Source organism: Vulpes vulpes, chromosome 3 (genome assembly GCF_048418805.1).
Source record: "Vulpes vulpes isolate BD-2025 chromosome 3, VulVul3, whole genome shotgun sequence".
In the NCBI taxonomy this organism is placed as follows: domain Eukaryota; kingdom Metazoa; phylum Chordata; class Mammalia; order Carnivora; family Canidae; genus Vulpes; species Vulpes vulpes.
In genome coordinates, this window is record NC_132782.1 from 3,472,447 (window position 1) to 3,492,406 (window position 19,960).

General features: G+C 43.2%; 1 protein-coding gene across 12 annotated transcripts in view; it reads left to right on the forward strand.

The window, feature by feature from the left end:
- The first annotated feature begins 535 nt into the window (after positions 1–535).
- Positions 536–19,960, forward strand: part of GPD2 (glycerol-3-phosphate dehydrogenase 2) — a 149,112-nt gene continuing 129,687 nt past the window's right edge. For 2 of the 12 annotated variants that reach the window (XM_072751547.1, XM_072751552.1), the window contains exons 1-2: positions 13,990–14,055; positions 18,935–18,996. The gene's annotated coding sequence lies outside the window, so the exon portion shown is untranslated. Of the gene's footprint in view, positions 1,061–5,869; positions 6,095–6,121; positions 6,357–6,944; positions 7,085–7,431; positions 7,743–8,220; positions 8,306–13,989; positions 14,056–18,934; positions 18,997–19,960 lie in introns of those variants that run through there. The other 10 variants (XM_072751550.1, XM_072751551.1, XM_072751549.1 and 7 more) reach the window with 10 other exon arrangements.

Here is a 19,960-nt window from a genome sequence, read left to right on the forward strand (position 1 = left end):
AAATTTACTAGAAAAAAACATTTTTTAGAGGTCCTACCACTAGTTTCTAGTTTCTTAATCACATGTCAGCTTTGTCTAAGTTCTTAGAAATCCGACCAGGGTTCAAAGTTAGTCAGAAAGGGAAGAGGATTATCTATTTATAGTGTGGTCTAGAGAATTTTACAATAATTGACTTTCCATTAAATGGTCAAATTTCCCCTTGATGGAAGTTATGTTGAACCATTCTTTCCTGTTTTATGCCCCCTGGAAGAGCTATTTCAAAAAATAAACTTCAGTATGTAACCCAATGATAACAGAACAAAGATTCTCTACTTTCCTGTCATTCGTTTTTCAGCTTTGTGTGATGGTTTTGCTGATAGAGGAGGAATGGAGATTCACTCTTGAGGCCAAGGCATTTGCGGAGGGAACAGCACCTGTTACTCTCTGGCTGGTAACCTTGTGTGTAAAGACCTTCCTCTTGGCTTGGCAGAAATTAGGTCACTGCCCACGTGTTTCAGGCTGCTGAATTAAGACACCACATGCTCATTTTAAAGCTAATCATGCACAGACACGAGCCCTGACCACTGCTCTTGTTCTATTATTGCTGTTTAGGTTTATTCCTTTTTTTTTTTTTAATTACATTATAACATTACAACCAGTGGTTGAGTTTATTCGAATCACTGCTGAGATTCAAGCCATTTCCAGGTTATGTAACAGGTATTCAGATGTGGAACTGAACAAATCTCTGGTTTCTCAGTCTGCTTACCCTTGGCTCAACTGCCTCTCACTGAATCATCACCAGATTTACCCTGAAGAACCCAATATTCCATTTTGGTTCAGCTTCCACATCAGAACCTAATACTTATTCATGTTCTCTGCATGAGTTTCTTGGGACATTTCTGTTTACCCACAACCTTCCTGCAGCTATTAAATAGGAGGCTGTGTTCCAGAGTCAACATTATTCAATTTACATCATCAACATCAAGCTTGTTTTCAGCGGTGCTCTGTCCTAGGAACCCAGTGGATGCCTGCCTAAGGAAGGAGCTCACATTTCCTTCACCCTCAAGGCCTTTAAATCTAAGTAAGTTTCCTGGTGCCACTTTATATTGATGCTTTAAAAATTTATTTAAAAAATACTTTCCCAGATTCTTATAAAGCAGAAATAAAACTTAAAGTACCCATTTAAAAGTATATTTAGGATTTTTATTTCATCTTTTCAAGGATCATATATTCACCTCATTCTTGATCCTAACTCTTTGAGAATCACTGACATGGGAAGATTTTCCTGTAGGCTATTTTTAGAAGTCTCTAATTCTTCTTTTAAAAATTCAAATAACAACTAGGCAGAGGTCTACGAAATTGCAAAGCTTCATCATCACAGCTCTGGTCCTGTTTAAGGATTTGATTTGAGATTTTTGTGGCCAGAATTTTTTTTTTTTAAGATTTTATGTATTTATTCATGAGAAACAGAGAGAGAGACAGAGAGAGAGAGAGACAGAGACACAGGCAGAGGGAGAAGCAGGCTCCATGCAGGGAGCCCAATGGGGACTCAATCCCAGGTCTCCAGGATCACGTCCTGGGCTGAAGGCAGATGCTCAACCTGGCGGCCCTGTGGCTGGCGCATTGTTCATCTTTTAGAAACTCTGTATCAGGTTTATGTCCTTTGTAAGTCGTAAACTTGTGGTCTTTGTTTAAATTTGGTTATCTTCTTAAGATAACTAAGAAGATTGTAACTATTGTAACAAGGCATAGGATTATAGGTACACCCAGTACTTCCCATATTATGTACAGGACACATAGTCCCCAATTTACAATGGTTTGACCTAATGATTTTTTTACGTTACTGTGGTGCAAAAGCGGTAAGCCTTCATTAGAAACCCTGCTTTGGATTTTGAATTTGGATTTTCCTCGGACCAGTGGCCTGTGTCGGGCCTTCCCGACGCCGGTGGGGCTCTGGGCTGCGCCACAGTCATGCTTAGGCCCGGTCTTGGCCCATTCGGCTACCCTGTGTTTCTCCTTCAGTACAGTATTCAACGCATTACCTGAGATTTTTGACGTTTTATTGTAAAATGAGCTTTGCGTTGGATGATTCTGCCCAACTGTAGGCTAATGTGAGTGTTCCTAGCACGTCTAAGGTAGATTAGGCCAAGCTGTGTTTTGTGGGTTAGGCATATTACGTACATTTTCAATGTCTGATACTTGCCCACCTTTGATGAGTTTGAGACATCGCCCCACCATAAGTCGAGAGGATCTGTACTAAAATAAGGTAACTGAAGAAAAATGTGAGCATACACAGCCATCAGAGCTCAGAATAGAGGGGTCTGGCCCAATTTTATTTTTATTTATTTATTTATTTATTTATTTATTTATTTATTTATTTATATTTTTAAAAAGATTTTATTCATTCATTAGAAACCCAGAGAGAGAGGCAGAGACACAGGCAGAGGGAGAAGCAGGCTCCCTGCAGGAAGTCTGATGCAGGACTCGATCCCAGGACTCCCGGATCAGGCCCTGAGCCAAAGGCAGATGCTCAACCTCTGAGCCACCCGGGCACCCCTTGGCCCAATTTTAGACCAAGAGTCAGAATGCCTCTGATTATACTCTTAGGGAAGGGAAATGAAATTGGTGATACTTTTGTTGACAACCTATATGTCAGGCCTTTTATATATATTATCCAACTCTATCCCGGGGTGGCCATTTGCTAGCTGTGTTATCTTGTGCATGTTACTTATCAATTGTGTGCTTCAATTTCCCCATTTTTGTGAAACAAAATAAAATCAAGAAGCAAAAAATCCAGAGTTATTTTGAGGATTAAAGATTGTATGGACCTTGTTAAGCCTAGGGCCTAGCACAGAGTGAACACTGTGTGAAGGTGCCCTATTATGCAAAGTTCTCAGAGACTAGAGAACTTAGGTTAAAGAACTTAGAAAAGGGTGCACTTGAAGCCCATCCACTGTTCTCTATACCAAGTAGTTTCTCATTTTAATCTTGGTGCTATGTTTGGTTAATCCTGTAACCTTAGGTAAGTTACTTAATACTACAGGGCCTTGGTTTCATCCTTTGTAAAACAAAAAAAGTGTGGGAGTTGGTAACATTTATGGACCCTTTCAATCCTTATATCCCATAAATATTATTATGAACATTGGTGACCAGTGAACACTTGGGGAAAATTTATTTCTCTCTAGAAACGGGCAGGGACTAAAACAGTTGACCCTTGGCATATGGTAAATGGTCACGAAAGGTGCATGGTAGTATCATCAATGGAAGGTTCCCCCATGTTGTTGGGGAAAGTTCACCATCAGCAGTGGTGTTTAACACGTCCTAGCAGCAGGTAGGCTACTCTCCAGGCTTGGGAAAGGAACAACTTGCTCATTTTGTTATACTAATATATGGGAAATAATCTAAATTCATCTGATAACACTACAAATGCAAGATAAATTAATGGTGGGCAAATTCAGGCTTTGGTAAGACAGGAATGATTGAAGAAGGGACAGCTTTTCAGATTTTGGTAGCCGTATGAGACTGAAAACCCATGGCAGTCCTGAAGTTTTCTTAGGCACACAAGAAAAGAGGTGACACCAAAGTTATTTGACACCCTCAATCTGAAAGACGGTAAACATTATTTCATTCCAAATGCTGAGTCATGCTTATGATGACAAGGAGAAACACTCAAGACTAACTTTCCTGAGATACTGGTCTTTAGTAGATGCTTTCTGCTGAAATAAATACTTTGTGTTTTTAAATTGCTATGGTAAGTGCTTCCCCTCCTACACCCTAAGTTTTTCCCTTTTTAGCCTTCAGCCTGTTTATTTCACTTTTTTTTAATTCCATGAGGAAAAAGAAGCTGTAGCAAGTGTATGTGTGTAGGCAAGACTTTTTAAAACATGTATATTGTTTGTGGATTTAATGTAATATTTAATCTGAAGAATATTCCTAAATTAATGACTATCCCCCTTTTGCCCCAAATTATCTTAACAGTAAAAAGAAATTGCTTAATAAAAAAGAAATCGCTTAAGCATATAGGAAGTTATACTCCTGTTAGATGGCCTAATCAGCAACCAAACTTCCAGTGGAATTCCAAGACAAAGGAACAGAAATAGGCAGGGAGCTACTTTAGTTTTAGGCTAAAAGGAACAATTTATTTTAATATTGTATTCCTTCTAGAACGTATTGATGAAATAAGTAGGGAATAATTTTTGGTTTTGTAAGTTTCTGTGGGTTTTACATGTATATATATTTAAAGATTTTATTTGTTTTCAGGAGAGACAGAGAGAGAGGCAGAGACAGAGGCAGAGGGAGAAGCAGGTTCCCGGGAAGAAGCCCCACACTGGACTCGATCCCAGGACCCCAGGGTCACCCCCTGAGCCAAAGGCAGACACTCAACCACGGAGCCATGCAAGTGTCCCAGTTTCTGTGGGTTTTAAAGAAGAAACTTACTCCTGCATTTTGAAATTATCTAGTGCTTATCTTTCAAACTTCACAATTTTTTTTTTTACCACTTTGATCTTGAACAAGTGGATGCCTAATTTAAGCTTATACTGAATAGTGACAAATTATCGTGTTTAATGCAGTAATTGGAAGTAACTTTTATAACAATTTTCTATTTTTATTTTTTAAAATATTTTATTTATTTATTCCTGAGAGACACAGAGAGAGGCAGAGATGCAGGCAGAGGGAGAGGCACACCCCTGAAGAGAGAATCCAACCCTGGACTCACTGAGCCACCCAGGCGTCCCAACAATTTTCTATTTTTAAGTTATTTTTCAAGGGTGTAGTTGAGATTGCATATGTGTACAGAGGATGGGGAAGTGGAGACAGGTGGCTTAGGGAAAGAAGACCCAGAGTACAGGGTAGGCTCATCATGGTAAGTTTCTTCTCTCCTCCCCTAAGCCCTTTCATACATACCTTTTCCTTTGATGTCTTTCCTGAATTCCACCAGATGTCTAGTGTCCTTCTGCTTTGGGCCCCAGTTTTGGAAAATGAAATCATGTGTGACGCTCCTGACTTTTCTCAGCAACTCAAACTCCTCTACCTTCTCCCATGTTCTGTTCCATCAAGGCCTGACTTGGGTTTAGACCATTATGGACGGTCATGGGTTTTTGAGAACTGAATCCCTACTGGCTTGTTAGCTATCAAGGTAACCAGGATTTGTGGGTAAGAGAAACAGTAGACATAATAGGTTCCGGAACAAATTGTTCACCTAAACGTTCGTTTCAAATCAATAAATAGTTGTGAAACATCTATTATGTTATAGGCCCTGTGCTAGGCCCTGGAGTAGAAAAGTTAATAGGTAGTCTCCATTTTCCAAGACCTGAAATGTTCTCGGAGAATTAGTGGGAAGGACAGACAGGACTAGCACCTCAATTCAACCAGAGGATCCCTCTTCTGTGTAAAATGTTGTGCTTCTAAATAAATGTTTGGGATTTGAAAAACTGTGAAAGCATTGGTTTATGACAGGGATTCTCATTAGAATCACCGAGGCAGCTTATAAACCGTTCAGGAGCTTTAGTGTGCAAGGGAATCCCTGGAAGGGCTTGTTACGTCAGAGAGCCTGGCACCAACCCAACCCGAGTTAGGAACCAAGTAGTTGGGAGTGGAGCTGAGAACTTGGATTTCTGAGTTCTTAGGTGATGCGGGGCTGCTGGCTCCCTTGGCTGCCCTTCCAGAGCCCCTTTTAGAATGTAAGGATTTCCATGTTCCATTTGCAGTGATTCAGTTGGTGTGGGAGTGGGGACCTGGGACAGATCATTTTAATGCCCTCCTTCCCCTTCTAAGATGTACCCAAGTTTGAGAGCCACTGGGTTGTCCACTGGATAGACTGGTTTCCCGAAGTTATGAATTTGGGACCCAGTGAATCTGCGCCCTCCTTTACGTCCATTACAATGGCTCTGCTGCATTTAAAGGACTGAGTAAGCGACTTCATCAGTAATTGGCTGACAAGAACCCACACTAATTCGGGTGCCTTCCCTTTGGAAAGGCCTTATTTTGCAAATAAGGTTTTGCAGAACTCCCAGAGGTTGTGGGCAGAAAGGTCTTGGAGAAATGGGGACCGTTTGAACCCCATCCGCGCCCTCCCTGGGTGCACCTGGGCTTGCCTAGACACTTGCGGTTCCCGGTGAGCTGGGCATGCTCAGTGGGCAGGGGCGGCTTTAGGGGCGCATCTGCGAGGCCGGCCCCCACCTGGGTGAGGCTGGGCCGCGGCCGGCGCGGGCCTCCCACCTCCGGGCGCTCGGGCCGGGCCTCCGGGCGGCTCCCCTGGCAGGTCGCGGCCGCGCAGGTCCCCGGGGCCCCCCGTGGGCTCGCGGCGTTTCTAGGCCCAGGGAGGCCCCCGTGCTGACGGGGGAAGCCACGTGCGGGGGCGGGCGACGCGACCTCAGGTGAGCAGGAGGCCGAGCGGCTCCGCTCTCCCGGGCGGGGGAGGCCGCGGGGGGAGGGGAGGGGAGGCCGCGCGGGGGGGAGGGGAGGGGAGGCCGCGGGGGGAGGGGGCCGCGGGGGGCGGGGAGGGGGGGCCGCGCGGGGCGGAGGGGAGGGGAGGCCGCGGGGGGAGGGGGCCGCGGGGGGAGGGGAGGCCGCGGGGGGGGGAGGGGAGGGGAGGCCGCGGCGGGGAGGGGGGCCGCGGGGGGCGGGGAGGGGGGGCCGCGGGGGGAGGGGAGGGGAGGGGAGGTCGCGGGGGGGAGGGGAGGCCGCGCGGGGGGGGAGGGGAGGGCCGCGGCGGGCAAGAGGCCGGCCGGGGGGTGGGCGGCGGGGGGAGGGGCGAGGAGGGGCGAGGAGGGCGGGGGCGAGCCGAGCCGTCCGCCGTGGTCCCGGGCGCGGGCTGTCGGGCCTGGGCTGCGGGCGGGGGGCGGGGGGCGGCGGAGACCCGGGGCCGCCGGGCGCCGGCGACGCCGCAGGCCGGGCCCCGCCTCCGCTTCCGCGTCCCGCGGGCCGGGCGGGGTCAGGGCGGGGTCAGGGCGGGGTCCGGGCGGGGCGGGGGCGACGGGGGCGGGCGGCGCGGCCCGGCGGGAGGGACGGCGGCGCGCCGGCCGCGGGCCCGGGAGCGGAGACTCCGCCCCGCCGGAGGGACGGAGCGCGCCGCGGAGCCCTAGCGCCGGAGGAGCGAGCTGAGGTGTGTGCTTCCTGGGGCCCGGCCGGGGTCGCGGCGGGCGCCCCTGGTGCCCCGGGGCGAGGTGGCGGCGGGCGGCCGCCGAGGAGGGCTCGGCCGCGGGCTCCAGCCCCCGCAGCCGGGGGGTGGGCGGGGGGCGGGGGGCGCAGCTGACTGAAAGTTTGCGGCAAAGTCTGGGCTCGTGCCTGCGGCTCGTCCGCGGGGCGAGGAGGGCCCCCGAGGAGCACCGCCGCGGCTGCAGTGGGACGGCCCCGGGGGACCGAGGTGTTCGCGGGGGAGCCCGGGGCGCCCCCCCGCCGCCCGCTGCGGAGCCCGGGGCACTGCCTTGGGGACGCCGCCCTGGGGCCGCTGAGGGCGCCGGCGAGGTGCAGCCGCGGGACTCGAACTCTTCCCCGGACGGGTGGGGGAAGGGAGGCGCTCGCCCGCGCGGGCCTTGAGCAACCTCCAGCCCTGCCGACGCTCTGCGCTTCTTCCTGGGCTGCTCGGGGCCAGGCCCGGCCGGCGCAGGGCCCTCGGCTGGGGGAGCTCCGGGGTGCGGGTGTGCACAGACCCGTGTTCCTCATAAGACTGCGTCAGGTTCCAGCGCTCCCTTCGTTGGTGAAATTCAACTTTTCAAGTAAAGCAGCATTATCTTCGTAAAAGATAAAAGATGGGATTTCAGGTTTGACAGACAGCAGAGGGGGAGCTGTCCGTTCTGACACAGTCACTTTGTAAGGAGATTCTGAGCCGCACGAAAGCTCTACTTTTTCTCTCGCTCTGATTTTCTTTTTCTTTTAGAGAAGGAGAGTGAGAGGACGTGGGCGGGCGGACGGAGAGGGAAAGAGAATCTTAAGCAGCCTCCAGGCCCGGCCGTGAGCCAGACTCACAACCCTGAGGTGACCTGAGCCAGACGCGTAGCCCTCTGAGCCACCCGGGTGCCCCCCTCTCTAATTTACTAAAAGATGTGTTGGGGCCTCAGGGATTGACCAGAGGCCTGCAGTTACCAAGTGTCATGGGTTTTACCCCGCCCCCTTTAGTTCTAATCTAATCTCATAAAAGTTATTTAAAAAGATTTGACTCTCAACGTAAGTAAACCACACTGGCAAACTATTATGACTCTGAAATGGTTCTTTCTGTTGGGTTGTTTTCTGTCTTTTCAGCACTAGAATGTAAATTCCGTGAGAAGGGTTGGTCTGCTTCACCCGCATTTCTATTTCTTATGCTAAGAGTGGTGACAAGCTTGTAGTAAGTGCTCAATAAACATTTTCTCAGTGAATGACTGAACTGTGGGACAAACTCCAGCTGAGTGTAGTCAGGGGAAGAGAATAAGATAACACTTTGGCCTTAGGTAACCTATTCAAACTCACTGAACCTCAGTTGTCTCATTAGCAAAATACAGGTAATGATGTATGATACAGCACATGTAAAATTGCTAGTGATGTACCTGCTAGGTAGTAGACTTCAAAATACTAACTTCCTTCCTTGTCTATTTTTCTTTTTATATTAAAAACGGAAAGATTTGGGCAAAGAATAGATGATTTAGCTCCTACAGGTTGTGCATGAATTATCCAGGCATGATCTCCTTTATTTTGGTGCATGTGATTGAGGGGGAAGGTGGTTAGTGACAAGCCCTTATTACAGATGGAAACCATTTCCAGATAAGTATCCAATTTCTCCTTTTTTTTTTTTTTTAAGATTTATTTATTTATTTGAGAGAGAGAGTGTGCACACGTGCATGCGTGCAGGAGTAGGAGGGGCATTGGGTCAGAGAATCCCAAGCAGACCATGCTGAGTGCAGAGCACTATGTGGGGCTCCATCTCATGACCCTGAGATCATGACCTGATCCAAAACCAAGAGTCAGATGCTTAATCAACTATGCCACCCAGGCACCTAAAAACAATTTTTTTAAAAGACTTTATTTATTCATCAGATCGAGCTCCACATTGGGTTCCACACTCAGTCAGGAGTCTGCTTGAAATTCTTTCTCTCCCTCCTTGTACTCTCTCTCCTTCTCTCAAATAAATAAACAAACCTTTAAAAAACAAAACACATTCAACCCTGAACAATATGGGTTTGAATTCTGAGGGTCCACTTATATGTAGGGTTTTTTCTTTTCTTTTTTCTTTTTTTTTTTTTAAAGATTTTATTTCTTTAAGAGGGTGTGAGCCAGAGAGAGAACACAGGCATGAGGAATGGTACAGGCAGAGGGAAAGCAGGCTCCCCATGGAGGAGGGAGCCTGTTGTGTGGGGCTCTATCCTAGGACCTTGGGATCACGACCTGAGCCTAAGGCAGACACTTAACCTACTGGACCACCCAGGTCCAAACTCTCCTGTGGAGTGTTTTCAATAAATATAGTTCAGCACTGTAAATGTATTTTCCCTTCCTTATGATTTTCTTTTTATTTTAATTTTTAAAATTTATTTGACAGAGAGAGCTCAAGCACAAGCAGGGGGAGCGGCAAGGAGAGGGAGAAGCAGACTGCCCGCTGAGCAGAGCCTGATGGCGGTCGATCCCAGGACTCTGGGATCCTGACCTCACCTGAATGCAGCCGCTTAACTGACTGAGCCACCCAGGCGCCCCTTATGATTTTCTTAATAACATTTTCTATTCTCTAGATTATAGATTACTTTATTATAATGTAGTATATAATACATATAACATGTGATATATGTGTTAATCAGCTCTTTATGTTATCAGTAAAGCTTCTGGTCAACAGTAGGCTATTAGTAATTAAGTCTTTGGGGAATCAAAAATTATATGTGGATTTTCAGCTCTGCAGGGGTTCAGCACTCCAGCCCCTGTGTTGTTCAAAGGTCAAGTGTATATTTAACACTTGGCTTCTTGAATGAAGTTTTCTCTAGGCTTGTGTAAGCATTACATAGTAGCAAGTGCTAGAAAAAGAGAAAGTATGGTTGTCTTGCTTTTGAGAGAGTTGGGAGTTTATCTAACAAGGTAATACAATTAGGGACCAGCATAAGATCTTGCGTAATCATATAGCCATTGGTAGAATATTGGCTTTAACTGTGTGGATATGCCGGGGAGATGTTAATTTGGGCTCGAGTGGTTGAGACAGTTTGTGGTGAAAAAACACAAAGCTATAGTTTCTTGAGGATCACAGCAAGAGGAGGTCATCATTGTATCAAAAATGTTTGCTGTTTGGTATTTCAGTGCATTAAAAAGCACAATCCTATGCTTTCAAAAATGAACTTTCTGTGGAAATGTATTAAAAACTTAAGTAAAATTCCGTATATGCGCTAAATATTACTTTTCACTGCATCTCTGAAGTTTTAAAGCTCAGGATTGGAGTTAGAAATTGTAACGCTCCATTTTTGATGCTTTTAACACACTTCTGTAAAAATATATCTATCACGTGGCCTGTTACTTTATCCAGTTGTGTGTAGTGGGATGTATTTTTCATCTGATGTTTCTGGGGAAAATTACTAGTAATTATGTGTGGGACCCCCACACCTGGCTGATTTTAGGATTGTTATTTTTGGAGATAGGGAAGGAGCGAGTGGAACTATCTGAGAAGATTATTGATGTGTTTCTAGATGCTCATCCAAATACTCAGATGATTCCATCAGGACTTAACACCTTAAGATAAGAAACCATAGGGGTTGTGTTGCAGAGGATAAAGCTGCTAATGAAGGGCATGTTCTACATTTCCTTGTTGACGTGATGGGGGAAAGAAATGGGGAGGGAGAGATGATCAGATTCAACTTCAGTGAGAAAGGGCTAGGTGGCTGCAAGCCAAGACATCTAGCAACTTCAGAGAAGATCTCTTCCTGTAGTATCTGACCAGGGATTGATCTCAGGAAGTTTTAAGGAAAAGGAAATGTAGGGGCTGATGGTTTGCATGCCTCAGGATGTTTAGGTACTGAGTGTGGTCAGAGTTTGTCCAGAACTCTAATTTTGTGTTCTGACATGATTGTGACCATGGGTTTTTTTGTTTTTTGTTTTGTTTGTTTTATTTTTTCTTGTTTTCCAGGATTTTCAAATTTTGTTGGAGGTTTTTATAGGATTTTTGTGTTAAACATTTCTTCCTGGGTTGTATCTGTGCTCTTCTTTTCCATTTTTTAGTTGACATTTTTATGTTGGTTCTCTCAAAATCAGAGTTCTGATTTATGCAGCAGATAAGACACGGTTTCTGATTTTAATTAGAGCTGTGGTTTTTGTTGGTTCACTAAAATTAGTGAGAAAAAACTAATAGAAAATATTTCCCTCCTAACTAAAAATTTATTGTGACATATGTATTAACAAAATTTTAAAACATTACTTGGGAATATTAAAATTTTTTTTTCTGGCAAAATTGTTACTGATTTACTTAATTTTTTAATAGTGAGATCTGGGTACCTGGTGGCTCGGTCAGTAAGCATCCAGCTTTGGTTTTGGCTCAGGTCTTGATCTGGTGATCTTTGGATCAAGCCCCACCTGAGGCAGGCTCTGTGCTCAGTGGGGAGTCTGCTTCTCTCTCTGCCCCTCCCCTGCTCATGCTCTTCTCTTTTACTCTCTCTAAAATAAATAATTCTTTAAAAAATTTTTAAAAATAGTGAGATTTGTTAACGTGTGGATGCTTTGTAAGTAATGTCTTTAATTTAGATTTTTCAAACTTCCTATTCTTTAAATGTGATGTGTCCTCTGTGGGAGCTCATATTTGATTACCCACTTACATCCCACTATAAAAAGGTTTTATAGAGGGGAAAGCATACCCCACAAACCAAAACAAAGAGGTTGTTTTCTGAAAATGAGTTTTCTAGAATTTGCTACTATCAAATGAGATGGCCTCCCAGAATGACTTGGTGACTTATGCTTAGAAAGCTTTATTACTTACCTTGAAGCCACCAGTGGTCACTTAAGTCAGATGGTTATATGCAACAGAAACAAGTATATTTGGAGAGTGATGAAAATAATAAGCTTGGCATATTAGGTTCTCAGAAGCCGTTTTCCTTTGTTTAAACTGGATAAAGAAAGGGTGTTTGTTTCATTGTGGTAGTGTCAAAACCACTTCGATCATACCACTTTCTGCTCTACTCTTCTGTGGGCTACTCTGACCTATTGGATCAAGTTCCAAATATTTGTCTTTGAATTCATAGACCTCTCTAGTCGTGCTCCAGTAACAAGGTTGCATCCTGATCTTCCCTGTGATCCAGCCACACTGGACTACTTGGGATTCCCTACTTCTGTCTTACTGCTGCCTCTCTACCAATATTCTTCCTTCTACTTCACCTTTTTGAAATCCTATGAATCCCTGGATGTCCTGACCACTGGCTACCAGTTGCGTGCTGCTTTCCCAAACTGCTTCAGTTAGAAGTGTTTTGTACATTTCCTAAATCCTTCAACTACTCTTTTTATGCCACTCTAAAGTCTCTCATTTCCAGCCCTATAAGCGAATTATTTGAAAACATGTATCATTTCCTTTTCTGCAGATCATGCAGGGAAGGGCTGGATCTTACGCAACTTTATAGATTTCACATGCCTAGGCCAAATGCCTTGTGTGTGGGGAACACGTAATAAATAGTTTTGAATAAATGATTGCCTTATGTAATTCCCTTATCCTTTAGGTACTCAGGAAGCATGTGACAGAAACGGGTTGGTTATGATTAGACAGCAGATAACATAGGCAGGTGCATTGCAGGTAATCAGATGAGCTGGGCACGTTAAGTTTTCTCTTTTCCAGGCCTCCCCCCCGCCTTTTTTTTTTTTTTACAGGTTTAGCACTTTCGAAAGCCCAAAATACTGAATTTAGGAGGAGGAAAGGAAAGCACTGCAGGTGACGCAAAGTTATGAAAGCAATCCCCAAAGAAAAGGAGGGGAGGAACCTGCAAAGGAGGAGGTTATTTATATTTAGTAGCCACTGAGGGCTCCCCTCTTTTCATCAATTTCTCTCTTCTTTCCCGCCTGCCCACCTAATCCAGTCTCTCAGAATAGAATCTGGAAAATTAATTTATAAAGAGATGATTGATAACATTAACCTGTCACCTTATCAGAAGTGTCTGGATTCTGAAGGGACAAAACCTTGACTGTCATTTATGTAAAGCTAAGAGAAGGAGCCTCTGGGGAGGACCGTGTCCCTGAGCATCCCCGCAGTCACTGTACAGCCACTTGAGCGGGGCTTTGGTCAGTTTCTGCACCTTTCAGTGTCTGCCTCTGTGAAAGGAGGTAGATTGCATGAATTTTAAGCCCATAAAAGCATGGAATATTTTAGTACTCTTGTCCTGCCTAAAGTTAGGCCAGTCTTGTTCATTGGATTCTGTTTACTCCTCGATTCTGGGCCTACCTTTGCCTCTTCCCCAGATTTGGAATCTCCTTACTCCCAGTGTCTACAGACGTAGCTTTCATATGCGGAGGATGCTGCATTCTCTGCCGCGCCCTCCTGACTTATGCTCAAAGGATCTGTTATAACAAGTGTATTTTCATTTCCTTTTCTCATCGTGTTTGCTAGTATTAACCCTTTTCCCTCATCCTAGCACATCATTAAGTACCTGGAATATTTATTTTAAAAAATATAGATTCACAGTTGTAAATAGGAAAGAGCTTAGAGATCTAACCCAACTCTGTCTTTTTTATTATGAATAACAATTAATAATGACAAGGATCATTTATTGAGCAATCATCATTTCCTAGGCACTGTGCTAAGTAAGCACTTGGCTTGCATTATTTCATATAGCAACAGTGAACTGTTATATCGGCGGGGAAACACAGTTCCAGAGAACTTAAGTGACTCACTCAAAGCCGCATAGTCATTTCCTGGTATGACTGAAACTCTCTTGAAAACTGTAAAGAAAGAATAGAATCAAAGGATAATCCTTCCAGGATTTCTGTAATGTATTTCCTGCTTTTTGCTGCTTTGGATCCCACTGCTTGACTCATTGAACTTTGCCTTTTAACACTTCCACTTCCTAATGTTTTACCCTGTGGTTTCAGCAGTTTTCACCAGCGATGCTGCACTTGGTCAGACATCGAATGCATGGCACAGCATGGCTGCCTAAAATGGTATTCTTTTTTTTTTATCTAACTTCTAGGAACCCATGACATTGTTAAAATCTTTAGTGTTAATGGGTGTGGGAACAACCTGCGACCTGGTGCTAATCTGCTTTTCCCCCACTTGCACCTGGGTTTGTGAATGCTACTGGGAAAATGAACACAATCATGCATATTGGAGGTCCATACGAATTCATTTCCTCTAGTATCAGCCAGGAGGCAGTTCTTTTACCTGTGTTTAGACAGCACCTTTTCCCATTTTCTGCCATAGTTTTACCAACCTTTAGCATTATCTCTGAGCCTTTTACCTGACTTGTGCATTTTTTTGTGCTGGAGTGCCATGGCATTTCAATACTTTATTAGAAATTATATAATGTTCAAGAATAAATGTGATTTAAACACATAGAAAATATGCAAAGTTATTTGGCTTCTCATTCATTCATTCATTTGGTTATATTTGCCAGATATTCTTAAGCATCAAATATTTCCAGATTCGAAACCAAGTCCTGTTATTTTTCAGTATTTCAAGCCATTTTCCTATGTGTATTTCTGTCTGAGGATAAAATGCATTTTATAGTTCCAACTGAGCTGATGAGATTTACATTTTAAAATTTATTTATTATGTTTAAATTCAGTTACTTAACATATAGTGTAGTATTGGTTTAGGAGTAGAATTTAGTGATTCATCACTTACATATAACACCCAGCGCCCATCACAACAATTGCCCACCTTAATACCTATCACCCATCTAGTGCATCCCCTGACCACCTCCCTCCATCAACCCACAGTCTGTTTTCTTTTTTTTTTTAATTTTTAAAAAATTTTTATTTATTTATGATAGTCACAGAGAGAGAGAGAGAGGCAGAGACACAGGCAGAGGGAGAAGCAGGCTCCATGCACCGGGAGCCCTATGTGGGATTCGATCCTGGGTCTCTGGGATCGCGCCCTGGGCCAAAGGCAGGCGCCAAACCGTTGCGCCACCCAGGGATCCCTACAGTCTGTTTTCTATAGTTAAAGGTGTCTTATGGTTTGCCTCCTTCTCTGTTTTTATCTTATTTTATTTTTCCTTCCCTTCACCTATGTTCATCTGTTTTGTTTCTTAAATTCCACATGAGTGAAACCATATGATACACGTCTTCCTCTGACTGATTTATTTCACTTAGCATAATACACTCTAGTTCTATCCATGTCATTGCAAATGGCAAGATTTCATTCTTTTTGATGGTTGAGTAATAGTCTGTTGTAGATATACACCACATCTTCTTTATCCACTCATCAATTGTTGGATATTTGTGCTCTTCCCGTAATTTGGCTATTGTTGATAATGCTGCTATAGACATCAGGGTGCATGTGCCTCTTCCAATCAGCACTTTTGTATCCTTTGGATAAATACCTACTGGTTCAATTGCTGGGTCATAGAGTAATTCTATGTTTAACTTTTTGAGGACCCTCCATGCTGTTTTCCAGAGTGGCTGCACCAGTTTACATTCCCGCCAGCAACACAAAAGGGTTTCCTTTTCTCCATATCCTCACTAACATCTTTGTTTCCTGAGTTGTTAATTTTAGCCATTCTGACAGGTGTGAGATGGTATCTCACCGTGGTTTGGATTTGTATTTCCCTGATGATGAGTGAGGCTGAGCATCTTTTCATGTGTCTGTTGGCCATCTGGATGTCTTCTTTGGAAAAGTGTCTATTCATGTCATCTGCCCATTTTTAAACTGGATTGTTTGTTTTTTTTGGGAGTTGACTTTGATAAATTCTTTATAGAATTTTGATACTAACCTTTTATGATACTAAACTTTTATATCATTTGTGTCTATCTTCTCCCATTTGGTTGGTTGCCTTTAGTTTTGTTGACTGTTTCCTTTGCTGTGCGGAAGCTTTTTGTCTTGATGAGGTCCTGAGAGTTCATTTTTGCTTTTATTTCTCTTGCCTCCAGAGACTTGTGCATTTCTTTATCAGATGATTGTTAGTGGTTTGGGTAAACTAAACTGTTGGAAGGATCTGAGAGTACATAAAAGTACATACATGACAGATGTTTATTTCTTGATCATATCATAGTGTTGATTGGTGAATAACTTTGCTCCACTTGATGATTTAGACACCCTGGAACCTTTCATTGACTCTGCCATTCCTTAGGGCTTTGTTTTAAACTTTATCCAGTTAGTGGAAGGAGATAGAGAAGAAGTATCTCCATTTTTTAAACACTTAGTCTTGCAATGAATGTATCACTTCCTCGCACATACCATTGGCCAGAAATCAGATGCACAGTCATACTTATCAGCCAAGGGAGATTGGAAAATGTAGTGTAGCTGGGAGCAGAAGAGATTGTGAGTTTTTGGTGAAGCTAGCTGTTCCCTTCACAGTGCTTTGCATCCTATATACTGAGAAAACAGAGATCAGAGATAATCATGTCAACTTGTAATATTTTGGTCTTCATTATTAACTACCAAGTTAGAGGTAGAGTTATTCAAAGTTGGGGCTTTCACCAATACTCAGATCTCCCATTCCTTTAGCTACCTTTCTCTATGAAATTTCTCTATTTTTGGGATGCTGGGGTGGTATAGAGATTGAGCATCTGCCTTTGCCTCAGGGCATGATCCCAGAGTCCTCAGGTGGAGTCCTGCATTGGGCTCCCTGCCGGAAGTCTGCTTCTTCCTCTCCCTGTGTCCCTGCCCTCTTTCTGTGTCTTTCATGAATAAGATCTTTAAAAAAAAAAAAAAAAGATTTTCTCCATTTTCATCTGTATTTTAAATATTTAGAAGAATGCTCAAGATTCTCCCATCACAAAACAAACAAGACCAAAACTATTCCCTTACCCTGTATTCCCCTCTAGCTACATGCTCACTTTCTTCTCTTTCAAGCTATATTTCTCCAAAATATATTGTGTATATTGCTTTTCTATTTCCTCACCTTCCATTCACTCCACAGCTGTTGGAAATTGGGCTTCTCCCTTAGAAGAATCTGTTATTGTATGATTATTGGTGTCCCCCTGACTGGCAAATCAATGGGACCTTGTTACTTGAAATGTCTGTGATTCTGCTCATTCTCTCCTTTGTGAAGTTTAACTTTCACTAGGCTAGTATGACACCTTATTTCTCCTTTGGAAAAATAGGTTCTTCACCTTAATATTGGAATTCTTGGGCCTGTCCATGGTCTTCCAAATCACCATCTCCAACCAGACCTCTTCCCTGAGTTCAGACTCAGTAGACATTTCTACTTGGATGTCCCACGGTCAGGACAGGACTCATCATCTCTCTCCACCCTCATGCTAATGCTGTTTCTCCTCTCATTGAATTGGCACCATCATCCTTTCTCCCCATCTATATCATCCATTCATTTGTTAAATGTATCACTCACCTAATATATGTCAGGCATTTTTTCTACAAGTTAAGATTACAGTGGTGTATAAAACAGGTACAGTCTTTGGTTTGTAGAGTTTCATTTGGGGAGGGAGGGAAAGGAAGAAAATAATAATGATTAAATAAAGAAGAGATATCAGATGATGAGAACTATGTGGTTGTTTTGAATTTGGGTGGCTTGGGAAGGAGGAGCTGACATTTGAGCTGGGTCCTGAGTGACCAGAAAGAGTTAGCTGTCCAAAGATAAGGAGCAGAGCATTCCAGGCTAAGAAGATAACTGGTGCCAAAATTCTAATTGTATTCTTGATGAATTTGTTGGGCAGAAGAAGGTAAATAAACCTGAAACCTAATGGATGAGAGTGAGAGGTGACTGTATTAGTTATGTGTATCTACTGTTACAAATTATAGCAAACTCATTAGCTTAAAACAGCAGAACTTTGGGCTGCCTGGCTGGCTCAGTCATTTAGGCCTCAGACTCTTGGTTTTGGCCCAGGCCGTGATCTCTTGGGATGTGGGATCAAGCCCCTCATTGGGCTCCCTACCCGTCAGGAAATCTGTTTGACAGTCTCTCCCTCTGTCCCTCCCTTCACATGCATGCTGTCTCACGCACACACTCTCTCAAATAAGTAAATACAATCTTTAAATCTTTAAAAATACCCCAAAACCCAGAAATTTATTCTCTCTTAGAGGCCAGAAGTCCAAAATCAGAATCACTGGTCTGAAATCAGGGTGTTGGCAGGTTATGCTTCCTTCTGAGATTCTAGGGGGGGATATGTTCCTTTTTAACAACTGCAGGTGACTCTAGGCATTTAGTGGCTTGTGGCTGCATCCCTGTGATCTCTGCCTCTGTGGTCACGTTGCCTTCTCTTCTGCATGTGTCAAATCTCCCTTTGTGTCCGTTTTATGAAGGTATATGTGACTGCATTTGAAAGGTACCCTAATAATTCAGGATAATTTCTCTATCTCAAGATCTTTATTTTTTTGGAAATGGGAGGGGCTAAAGGAGAGGAAGAGCGAGAATCTTAAACAGGCTTCACACCCAGTGCAGAGCCTGATTCTGGGCTTGATCTCACCACCCAAAAATCATGACCTAACCCAAAATCAAGAGTCAGTCATTTAACTGACAATGCCACCAGGACACCCTATCTCAAGATACTTTGTTTTTTTTTTTTTTGGGGGGGGGGATTTGTTTTATTTAAAAAGTAACATTATTTTAGAGAAATTGGAAAATAATTAAAAATTGCAAAAGAAAATGCATAAATCTCTGCCATCCTACAATTCAGAAGTAAATACTAATACTGTCTTACAGTATTTTTTTATCCACATACACACACATTGGGATTACGGTTTGTATATAAGTTTGTAGCCTGCTTAAGAATTTGTTATGAAAAATTTCAAGCATATTTTGAAGCGGATAGAGATAAAAACAGTAAAATGAGTTTCCACATATGCATCACCTTGATTTAATATCAGAATTTTGCTTCCTTTGCTTTATCTCTCTCTTTTTTTCCTTTTTCTTTGCCTTAGGACCCTAAGACAAGTCCCAAAGGTCCTGTTATTTTTTACCCTCATTGAGTTCATTATCCATCGTAAGTATATGGATATTTTCTTACTATTCACAATGCCATTATTATACCTAATGAAATTCACAGTGATTGTCCAATATCTAAAACTAGTTCAAATAGAGGTTTCCCTCATTAGTCTACTTTTTTGCATATAACAGTTTGGAGAAATAGTTAATCAATAAAATAATAGTTTTAACTGTACAGTGTTTGAGATCTTTCATTTGATCACATTTGCAAAGTCTATTTTTGTTGTGGTTGTTATGTAAGAGAATACAGGATCCAGGGGCTGGGATGTGGATAACTTTTGGGCACCATTATTCAACCTACTATAGTATCTAAGAGAATCTTTGAAAGGTAAGCAAGGGTCAGGTCTCCTAGGGCTTTATAAATCCTTTTATTTAGATATTATTCTATGGCAATGTGAGGCATTAGAGGGTTGTTTACTAAAATGAAAATGAAACAGTGTGGTTTTGCTCTAAAGCAGTGTCTGTCAACTTTTTTTTTTCATTATGTTACTACAAGAAGAAAAATCAAATTGAAATTAATTAATTATAATTTTAAATCAATTTCTTCCTAGCAAGAGGGTATTCAATAATGTTAAGGAATAAGATTTTGTTGAGTAGAGTTGAGCTTTGAAGGAAATCACTGTTAGTATGAGGTTGTTTTCAGCCCCAAGACCTAGTTTTGTCGCCTTTTGGGTGTTAACTGCTCCTCTTAAGAATTGCAGTTGTATGGTTTTTTTGGGGTTCCTGCACCGAGTTTCAGTGTGTGTGCAGGGGTTCCTTACACGCATCAGCCAATTCTGTTACTATCTACTTGGAGGTAGCATCAGATTCCATTGGGTTAAGGACTAGGTCATATAAGACTGACCCCCATGCCTCGCTTCAGATAGCAGTTGTAAATCCCAGGCTGTTTTGCTACCTTTGCTTCTGACCAACAGGCTAAAGATTGGAGTTTCTGACCTCCTTCTTAGGTGTGGCTAATTTGC